We start from the raw sequence: 11,593 nt of genomic DNA on the forward strand, positions 1-11,593 counted from the left end.
CCCTGTGGATGCTTTGCCGCAGGGCGTCTTCTCTTGGTGGATGCTTGGCCACCGTGGTCATTGGCAGATGCTTTGCCGCCGTTGCTGCTGGATGCTCGCTTCTCTCTGGGTGGATTGTTTGCCACTAGGGCACCGTCTTGTTTGTAGGCAACCATTGCGTCTTTGTATCCTTTTTTGTAGGCTCAGTTGGTAGATTTTGGGTGCTGAGGGCAATCGCTCCTTTCTTTCTCTTTTTCTTTCTTGTTTATTATATTGTATTCCAGTTTACTCACTGCTGACTTAGTGGTTGGTAATATGTGCTATGAGTGTTCTCTCGTAGTTGGATCTTATAATTCTCTTCTGCTTAATGAAAAACTAGTCCATCACGCCCACCATCACGCGCGCCGGCAAATCACGCGCATAGGTCTGCCATATAAAATTGAAGGTTATACAGATTATGTTAGAACCCATGTGCGTGTCTAATCTTGATCATGAACAATAATCATGTAATCTAACATGATTGCTGTCAAAATTTGCATACATGTGTGGGGCTGGAGGGGATCAAACCCATTTTCCCATTTTCTCTGCAATACTCAACCTCTTTTTGGCATAGTCATAATAGGTCTTGAGCCCTGGAACCTGCAAATGAAGTTAGCTTCCAGATAAGTGAAGCCAAGCGAATATTTGGAACACATTGAATAAAAAATAGAATAAAGGTACATAAAAATTTGAAAGGGAAAAAAGAGCCACTAAATCTGTCAAAGACAGCGTCCATGATCAACCAATAAGCTTCACTCTCTGCAAGCTACACACAAGCTACACACAGAGAAAAATTGCTCAGGGAAAAGGACAATTCCATGTTACACTAAATATCCAAAAAACAATGAAAAAAGGTTGAGCTAATTTGACTCTCGAAATTCTTTGTGTACTACTGTAAAGAATGATATAGCATTACCTCAAAAAGATTAATCTAAGCATCAACATGAACTGGCAGATTTTCTGAAAGCTGGAGAACTCCTCTCCTAAATTATGTGAGTTTACCTGAGACAATTAACTGCATGAGGCAAACAGAGGCATCACATACCGATCTTATGAATAGAATTATCTTAAAGAGAAAGCGAATGTTTACATTTTGAACAACAAAAGACAATATAAATGCCAGTGCACTAAAAAACAGGAAAGAATATAGCTTGACAAAGTGTACCTTGATAATGACTCAACCAGCGTCAACACACAATCACTGCAAATGACATGAGCCTATAGCAAGGACTCTCATCATGGATCTATATTGAGTCAAACATCTTTTTTTGTTGCATCTAATGCTGGCCAGGCAGATTAGGCGTACAAAGAAGCAGTTATTTCTTGTAAAATATAGGCAGTAAGATGCAGACCTAAATCGATAAGGTGATCACTTTGCTAAAAGGCACCATAGGCAGCAAGGCATAAGCCTATATCGCTAAGTTGATCGCTTTTTAGAAGCTATTATTACAAAGCAAAGCAAACCATGAGGCACTACATTGCTGCTGCAACTTATATACATACAAACGGCATAGCAACTAATATTAGCTTAGTGGTACTCCAAAAAAAAGTATAGAGATAATTCTTGATGGTGCTACAATGTTATCTGACGAGTTGATCTACCACTTATCTTTTCATAAAATCACATGATCCACATATGAACACACCTATGAGAGATAGAACTCACCTATGCAGCACATGATCCATATATGAACACACAAGAAGTTCAGGCCGGCACCAGCTCTTATATGAGAAGTTGGCGCTAAAAGCACAGGCTTTGGAAATACCTCCTACTGGTGGCGGCATATAATTAAAGGCACACAATAGGATCAGTCTAGGATTGAATTTAAACATGTGAAACTAACAGAGATCATTGTCCATGTAAATAGGACAAGGTTCTATTTGAGGGCTGAGCAAATTCAGGCAGCGCGTGAAGGGGGGTGAGCAAAAAATCCCCTTTATCTCCTTTCCTACCTTGCCGACCATCGGTGGAGCCCATGCAGCCGGATCCAGTGGAGACGGGGAGGCCTTGTTCTAGATCTGCCTGCTCGGTGCAGATCCACCGCCTCCGTTGCCGGCATGAGGTCCACGTCGTGCTCCAGCTTCAGATCCGCCGCTGGGAGGGACCCCGCGAGCGGCCGCTTCAGATCCACCGCTGAGTTTGCTGACATGACCTCCCCATCGTCATCGACGGCCAGCACGGAGGTCCCTCCGCCGCGAGAGCTGGCCGTCGCGTTAGGGCCTCAGCTGGCTGCCCGCACGGCCGTGGGGACGATCGGCGATGGAGGGGTCAAACCCTAGGCCGTGCGACCCGCTGCCTTGCGTCGCGAGGAGGAAGCGGCGTGGTGGTGGTGGTGGTGGTGGTGTTGGAGGAGGAGGAGGAGGAGGAGTGTGGTGGCGGCCGCGCGGAGGGTCGGCCACCACCGCGGCATCGTGCTGCAGTTCCGGCAGGGGCTCGCGCGGTGAGCCGGCAGCGTTGACCCTCCCGGCATGCGGCGACGCGAGGGGAGGAGGAGGAGGAGGAGGGCGTCGCCGCGTCGGGAGGGAAAGAGGAAGGGCTGGAAGAGGGGGCGCCGAGCGTCGCGGAGAGGTCGAAGGAGACGGTACGACGGGAGGCTTCGAGAGGCAGCGGACGCGGTGGGAGAAGATATTCGAAGGCGGTCACTGTAGAAGCCGGTGGGAGCAACCAGGAGCGCTGATCTAACAATCCAACAGCTGAATTAATCGGGGTCACATGGATGGTCTGAGAGCTGGCCAAACTCTACCGGTTTGATAATAAGAAATGATCTATATTCTCCCATCGCAGAAAAAAAGTCCATTGTCACGACTCACGAGCCACGACACAACAAACAAATCCTCCTCACGAAACCAACGCACACCGGCTCGAATAAGAAAAGTGGGATATGGTTGGGAACACCAAGCGAGTAACTACGCGACCATTTGGAATATTAACAAGCACCATGCATATGCTTGCGAAAGTAATAAGGGAAATGACTCGGCCCTGACAGACTTTAATTAGAAAGCAGACGCTCATCTCCGCATCATCTTTTTACGCCATGTTTGTTTGGCTTATAAGTCGTACTTTTTCAGCCAGTAAACAGTATTTTTCTCTCACAATAAATCAGTTAATAGTACTTTCAGTCATAACTTATCAGTCAAGCGAACAGGCCATTAGTTTCTACAATGATACAATCATTTTGTAAACGACCATCCAAAGTCCAAAGAACGAACGTGTTACAAACCTCCATGGATCAACTAGCTAGGCACTTACTCAACAACGAATTGTAAGCTGGTAAAGTGGTAAGCATAGAACAATGGCCTAATTGAAGATGAAAACCCCATCGCGTACATGTCCATCAGCCAGCCAGCATCACAGAATCTTGGTTTTCTCGGAGCGGAGACAACGTTTTGCAGCCTGCATGTTGCAGGCCCCTATCTTGAAGTCTGAAGAAACGCCGCCCTTGTCATGAGCCGACGGCACAGCGAAACGCCCCGGGATTGCGGACGCTCCTTCTCTGAAGACGCCGACGCCGTGGCGTGCTCCAGGGTCTTGGCCCTCGCGATCTCCACGTACCTGAGTCTCTTCCGCTTGTAGAGGTTCGCGGCGTCGGGGTTGATGGCGCGGCCATCCATGACAGGCTCGTGCAAAAGCGAGACTATGACCAGGAGAATCTTGTCCACCGTCCAAGCCGGCGTCCACCAGTGCTTGTTGTCAGTCAGGAAGTCCAGGCAAACCAGTCCGGTCCTCGGATCGATGTTCGGGTGGTACACCTGAAATCGCAAGGGCGACACGCATGCGTGAACCCACCAAAACCGAAGAAGAACTGCAGGGAGCGAGCGAGCCGGTACCTTGGTTGCGAAGGTGACCTTGGGAGGCTTCAAGGGGTAGTGGCGTGGGAACTTGAAGCGGACGGCGAACACCCCGCCGTCGTAGGGGCTTCCTCGGGGGCCGATGACGACGACCTGCCAGTGGAAGAGGTCCGTCGCGTCGGCGCCGGGGACGCACCACTCGGGCGGGTCGCCCCAGAGCCCCTCGAGCTCCTTCTGAAGCCGCGTCGTCCAAAGACTTGTCTGGCCGCGCGCCCGTGGTCGTCGTTCCCCGGAGACGGAGAGCACCGCCACCGGGAGCCATGGCCTTTGCCTGCATGGCCGGTGAGCGGTGAGCGGTGACCGGTGATGCAACGATCGGGGAGCCTAGCTAGAGACTCCCACGAAGGCACCAAACGAACAGAGATCAGAATGTGAAACGTGTACTTGGGTTGGTTAACTCGAAATGGCTTGAAGTTGAAGGGGGAGGGGGCGGCATATATAGATGGAGGACTTTTTACACACCGAGGAGAGACTCCATTTATCGACAACTTGTACTCTTGTAGTGTGCCGCAATTTACCCCAAATACCATAGACCACTATATGGCTGTGACAGATAACATCTACTGTTGCAAAAACAACAGCTCATGAAGTCTATGTCAAAACATATACTCCCTCCGTTCTAAATTATAAGACGCTTTGATTTTTTTTGTACATCCAATTTAGTATGCATCTAGATATAATAATATATCTAGATACATAGCAAAATGAATGAACTAAAAAAGTCCAAACGACTTATAATTTAGAACGGGGAGTATATAATATGCATAAAGGCCATGCATTCAGAAAAATGAGAAACTTCCGCATGAACAATTGCTTCACATCAAGCTAGAGACACTAATTACTTCACTATCAATAACAATCGCACAATATTGTGCTCTTTCTTTTTTTTGGAAAATATTTGGTACAAACCACACATTCTGTGCAATCATAAAAAACTCCTCGAAACAAATATTTATAAGTTTCTAAAATTTTTCATCCAATGCGTATGTATAATGTACCTATAGATATATTATCGCAAAAATTGAGATGCAAAATCATTGTCGGTATTTCCTACTACCAAAAGTTTCCTTGGCATTATATAATTCACTTTTTTCAAGTATAAAATTGGAAAAAATGCAATCGCCGTAATGACAAGAATATACTTGGAAAAAATGCAATCGCCGTAATGACAAGAAAATAAGGGGAGCACTTGAGATTACAACATTTGTGCTTAGCTATCTTCGGATAGATTTTTCTTACCACTAGTTTCTCGCAAAATACAATTTTTGAAACAGTTATAACAATAGTGTGTCTAAGGTAGTGAAGAGCTATCCTTTACCTAAGCCGCCCCGCGTCGCTCCTCTGGGATGGCACGAATGGTGGCCCAAGGTGCGGGGAGGGCCATGCTAACAATAGTGATATCATGGCTCCTTCTCTACTAATATGTACTCCCTTCGTTTCAAATTATAAATCGCTTTGACTTTTTTGGTACATCTATTTTGCTATGCATCTAGATATAATAATATATCTAGATATATAGTAAAATGGATAAACCAGAAAAGTCAAAGCGACTTATAATTTAGAACGGAGTGAGTATCTAATAAATTTTCTTGTCATTATGTTTCGAGAGAAAAAAAAAAGTTTTTAAAACAGTAGTGTAGAAGTAATTTGAAATACAAATTTACCAGTTTGATAAGTTTTATAAAGTCAAAATAAGTATTTACAACTTAAACAACAATATAATTGTGTAGATCAACATACACAACAAATTTGAGCTTTTCTAATTAGAAGCGTGCGCGGCCACTATAGTGACACAAAGGGAGTAAGGTAGAGGAGAAGCGCCACCTAAAGGTAGGAAATGGTAAGGCGGCGGTGCATGCCCGAAGAACGCCGCCACATTTTTCCACGTCTCACGGGGCACCACGACTCTCGTTCCACGGGCAAGCGACGACGATGCGTCGTCGCGGTGCTCCAATATCTCACGGGACTCGCACCACGATCCTCTTTTCTTTGTAGGCAGAACTCCTAGACCTAGCAGCCACATCGTTGTGGTAGCCCGGCCTGCTCCTGCTCCTGCTCGCGTCTTTCTTGGCCGGGTAGCAGTGGGAGACGATGGGCGTCGAGGAGTACTCCCAGGTCCACGCCATGGCCGTCCCCTCGTACAGCTCGAGGTCGGCCGCGTAGATATCAGCGATGTCCTCGTTGATGGGGTCGCAGTCGAGGACGAGTTTTTTTTATTTTTAATACTTTTCTAAAACTATTTTTAATTCTAACATTGTTTATTTTTTTCAAAACTAACATTTTTTGCCGCGCCTATTCGCATGGCGCAACGAAATCACGTTGTCGCGCCATATATGGGGGCACGGTAGGATCGGTGACGTGGCAGCGACAGGGCCGCTGAACGCTGACGTGGCCGGGGCTGCCGCGCCGCGGATCTTAGCGCGACATTGACGCGCCACGGAGCATGATGTGGCAAGCCCGCGGCAAGACATGCAGGCGAGCAGAGGTCAGGAGCGGATCTTCTGAATGCAGGCGTGGGAGAGGGGGGCCGCCAGCTCTTCGCGATGCCGCGCCCGAAAACACGAGACCGAATCTTTGACCGACCTCGCTCCGCTCCTGACCTCTGCTCGCCTACCTGTCTTGCCATGGGCCTTGCCGCGCCATGCTCCGTGGCGCGTCAGTGACGCCCCCATATCTGCGGCGCGACAGCCCCGGCCACGTCAGCGTTCAGCGGCCCTATCGCTGCCACGTCACCGCTCCTACTGCACCCCCATGTATGACGCGGCAATGCGATTTTGTCGCGCCATGCGAATAAGCACGACCAAAAGTGTTAGTTTTTTAAGAAAAAATTAAACAATATTAGAATTAAAAATAGTTTTTAAAAAATATTAAAAAAATCTTGAGGACGGGGTCGTAGAGCACGGACACAACGTAGAGGAGGAGCTTGTCCACGGTCATTGCCACGTAGTGGAAATATGTCCAGCATCAGCTTTTTTTTTTATTTTTAACACTATTTTCAAAGCTAACACGTCTTCACTTTTTTTTTAACTGACCCTTTTGGCGGTGCGGCAAAAGTACGTTGTCGTGCCATGTATGGCGGCACGGTAAGCCTGCCACGTGGTAGTCAGCCGAGCGCTGACTCGCTGACGTGGCGTAACTTAGAAAAATTTTATTTTTTCCACACTGTCGTGCCATGCATGGCAGCACGGCAAGCCTGCCACGTGGCAGTCAGCCGGACGCTGACTCACTGACGTGGCGCAACTTAGAAAAATTATATTTTTTTCATACAATCTCGGATGAAGATGATCTTTATATAAAAATTATATCCCTCGATGAGATCTACAACTTTCTAGTTTTGAGTTTTTTCATTTAAGGTCGTTAAGATGTTCAAAAAAATAATATATAGTTTTAGCATCGTATTAATCACATACCAGCGCTTGTCGCCTTAAAAAAATTCGTATCTTTCTTATATTGTGCCAAATGGAGATACTTTCTATATGTAAGTTATAACTCTCGATAAGATCTACAACTTTTTAGTTTTGAATTTTTGCATTTGATGTCGTTAAAATACTCAAAAATATAAGAGCTTGTACGCGATTAATATGGTGCTAAAACTATATTTTATTTTTTAAGCATCTTAACGATCTCAAATGCAAAAACTCAAAACAAGAAAGTTGTAGATCTCGTTGAGAATTATAACTTTAGTATAGAAAGTATCTCCACTTGGCACCATAAAACGCAAAAACTTTAGTATAGAAACGCTTGTACTCGATTAATACGATGCTAAAACTATATATTATTTTTTAGATTAAGTCCATTTTTGCCCCCTCAACTCTCATGTCGGTCTAATTTTGACCCCCAAGTACAAAACCGTCTGGTCTGGACACCGGAACTTTCAAACCCGTTCAGTTTAAGCTCATCGGCGCGATTGAGGCGGTTTGCGCTGACGTGTTCCCGGTTTTGACTGGCCACGCTGGCGTTGATGGACACGTAGGATCACCGTGCGGGTCAAAACACGAGCCGGCCCGCTCAGCTCTGTCTCTCCCTCTCAGCTCCTCTCCCTCGAACCCTAGACGCCGCCGCCGCCTCCAGCGCCGTAGCCGCTACCGCATCCTCTCCTCATGTGCCTCTACGTCCGCAGTCTCCCCTCCGCCTAGGAGTCCTCCACCGCCGCCTTCGCAGTCATATGGGCTTGGAGGATTGAAACAAACACGCTCAGGTACGATTGAATCCTTCTGTATTTCTGGATGTATGGATGGAAGTACTCTTAGGTTAGTTACCTCGGATCCATAGTCCTCTAAGACTGTACTATCTGTTGTAGGAATGGACCCTTTGAAATTTCTTTGTGTTCGATTTTACTTTGGTGGCGAGTTTTTCAATGATGGAAAGAAGCTTCATTATCTAGGTGGAAATGAGGAGATGTCATTCATCGAGCGTGACAAAATATCTTTGCCTGAAGTAATTGGACATCTTAAAGACCATTACAATGCTTCAGAGTCTGTTCTTCTCCATTGGTTGTTCCCTGGCAAGGATTTACTAAATGGACTCAGAGTTTTGGTAGATGACAAGGCTTGTTTGGACATGTCTGAATGTGTTACTAATGGAGGGGTTGCAGATGTATTTGTTGAGCTTATTGAAGTGAAAGCTTATGGCATGGAGACTGAGGAGAAAGAGTATGGGGAGGGCCAGTTAGTGACTGGGAGGAAGATGCTCAAATGGAAAGTGAAAGAGTAGGCAGTGGAAGCACTAGGATAGAAACACCTCATGAAGACAATGTGGTGGTTGAGGATTTGGTTATAATGAACATGTCATCACCAGAACAAGTGAAGAAGGACTTAGTAGGTGCTACTAAGTATTTGCATTGGGTTAGAGAGAAAGAGGCTCCTGTACAGAAGTTAGTTATGCAAGAAGAAGTGTATGTTCATGAAGAGGCTCCTGTACAGAAGGAACATAGTTCAGATATGGATGATTCCAGTGACCAGGATTACTTGCCTGGTGATGATGAGAGCAATGGAGAGGATGAGAAGGTAATCTAGATTAGAGCAGAGCTAAAGGATTTAAAGAAGAAATTAAAGGCTGGAGGCATGTTGGTGGTTGATGAGGAAATGCATGATGTCAATGTGGAATATGCTAATGAAGAGGATGGTTGTGATTCCCATGCTATGGATACTGATGAAGAGGATGATTCATATGATGAAACATTTGATGGAGAGTTGGTTAGGAAGGAGAAGAAATTCCCCAAGTTTGATGCCAATGCTCCAGTGCCAGTATTTACTATTGGGATGGCTTTTAATGATAAGTCAGCATTTAGGGAGGCTGTCATCAAGTATGGGCTGATAGAAAGGAAGGTGATTAAGTTTGTGAAGAATGAGAACATAAAGTGTAGAGCGGTTTGTTCATGGCCAAAGTGCACTTGGGTTTTGCATCTGTCAAAGACATCAAGGGCAAGTAGTTGGCTTATAGCCACACGTAAAGATGTGCACACATGCCCACCAAGGAGAGACAACTCTTTAGTGACATCAAGGAGAATAGCAGATAAATATGAGAAGTTGATATTGGCTAACCCACAGTGGTCAGTTGAGAGTACGAGAGAACAATTCAGGAGGAAATGTTTGCATATGTCAGTATTTCAAATATTAAGAGAGCCAAATCAATTGTGATGCAAAGGATGTATGATGCAACCAAGGGGGAGTATGCTCTGGTGTTTGACTACCAGCTTGAACTGCTAAGAAGCAATCCTGGGTGTATAATAGTAGTGAAGCTTGACACTAAAGAACTTGAACCCATGTTCATGAGGTTTTATGTCTGCTTTGATGCATGCAAGAAGGGGTTTCTTGCTAGTTGCAGGAAGGTTATTGGACTGGATGATTGTTTTTTAAGGGATTAACCAATGGAGAACTACTTTGTGCACTAGGTAGAGATGCCAACAATCAAATGTACCCAATAACTTGGGCAGTTGTAGAGAGAGAGACCAAGGAGTCCTGGAACTTTTTCTTATTTTTGTTGAGCACTGACCTGCAGTTTGGTGATGGTGATAGCTGGGTATTCATTTCTGACCAACAGAAGGGGCTCATCAATGCTGTAAACAAGTGGGCACCTAAGGTGGACCATAGGATGTGTGCCAGACATATCTATGCTAACTGGAGGAAGAAGTTCACTAACAAGAAGTATTAGAAGCTTTTTTGGAGATGTGCAAAGTCTTCATCAATGAATCTATTCAACTACAACATGAATAAGCTAAGGGCAGAGACACCACATGGGGCTGATGCTATTTTGAGAACTGATCATGAGCATTGGAGTAGAGCATGGTTCAAAATTAGGTCATTCTGTGATTCTGTGGATAATAACATGTGTGGGTGCTTCAACCACTAGATTCTGAAAGTAAGGTTCCTTCCAATCATAAGTATGCTTGAAGGTATAAGGCACCAAGTTATGGTAAGAATCCATGAGAATAGGAACAAGGCAGAAAGGTGGATAAGTCTCATCTGTCCAAACACCTACAAGAAGCTGATGACATATGTCACAGCTAGTGGGTTCTGCCATGCTATCAGCAATGGCAACAATTGCTATGAAGTAACCTACTGGGATCACAGATTCACTGTGAATTTGGATGAGAGAAGTTGCTCCTGTAGGTTCTGGCAGTTGTCTGGTTTGCCCTGCCCTCATGCTATTTCCTACATCTACTATGCATCCAGGCCTTTAGAAGAATTCATAGCCAAGTGTTATTCCATTGAGGAGTACAACAAGACATATGCACACTGCCTGCAACCAGTGGAAGGCAAGGCCATCTGGCTAGTATCAAATAGAGAAAAGCCATTGCCCCCCAGGTATGTAAGGATGCCTGGAAGACCAAAGAAGGAGAGGAAAAGGCAAGATGGGGAGAAGAAGAAGTCACCTTAGGGTAAGTTATCCAAGAAAGGAATAGCTATAAGGTGTAGAGTATGTAAAGGGATTGGACATAATAGGACAACTTGTAGCAGGAGGACAGGTTCCAGTAATACAAGTGGTGGTGCTTCATAGTCTGGTAATGCAAGTGGTGGTGCTTCACAGTCTGGTAATGCAAGTGGTGGTGCTTCACAGTCTGTTAGATGAGGTGATGGTGCTTCACGGTCTGGTAGAGGAGGCTCATCAAAAAGGAAGTCATGCCCTTCATCTACTGCTGCTAGTAGCAAAAGACACTGCAATGTAAGTTTAACTGCTTATTCCATGTGGTCATCCTTAATAGTAATATCCTTTCTTTGTCTTAGTTATATACTTCCTTTGTCTTATAGGATAGGCAAAAAGCTATGAAGTCATCAGCAAGAGTGAAGACAACGCTGAAGGAAGGGGCTCAGGCTAAGGTCACCCTAGAGGCCACTATACCAGGGATGTCTGGAAAGCACAGTAAAGCAAGCCTCCAAGTTTCAAGTGCTTCTACCTCCAAGGTTGCTGTGTCAGCTACAGGACCAGCCAAGCAGATTTATCTAGAGGAAGGAAGACCAAGTGCAGTTGATCACAAGAGAGCCACTCCTTCTACCTTACTGCTGACAGGCCCAAATCCTTAGAGCCCATGTCTGTATCTGTGTCTTATCTATGCTATCTGGAACTATCGTAATGAACTTGGATCTGTCTTATCTATGCTATCTGGAACTATTATAATGAACTAGTGTAATGAACTTAGATCTATCCTTCTACCTTACTTCATGAGTCTGTGTGTGCAACCTAAACTATTATAATGAACTTGGATATGTGTTAATCATTGAATGAC

At 45.3% G+C, this 11,593-nt stretch overlaps 1 pseudogene; it reads right to left on the reverse strand.

The window, feature by feature from the left end:
- Nucleotides 1-3,461: 3,461 nt before the first annotated feature.
- On the reverse strand, nt 3,462-4,129 carry LOC136474682 (ubiquitin-conjugating enzyme E2 5A-like; annotated as a pseudogene).
- Nucleotides 4,130-11,593: the final 7,464 nt, after the last annotated feature.

Source organism: Miscanthus floridulus, chromosome 8 (genome assembly GCF_019320115.1).
Source record: "Miscanthus floridulus cultivar M001 chromosome 8, ASM1932011v1, whole genome shotgun sequence".
Taxonomy (NCBI): Eukaryota; Viridiplantae; Streptophyta; class Magnoliopsida; order Poales; family Poaceae; genus Miscanthus; species Miscanthus floridulus.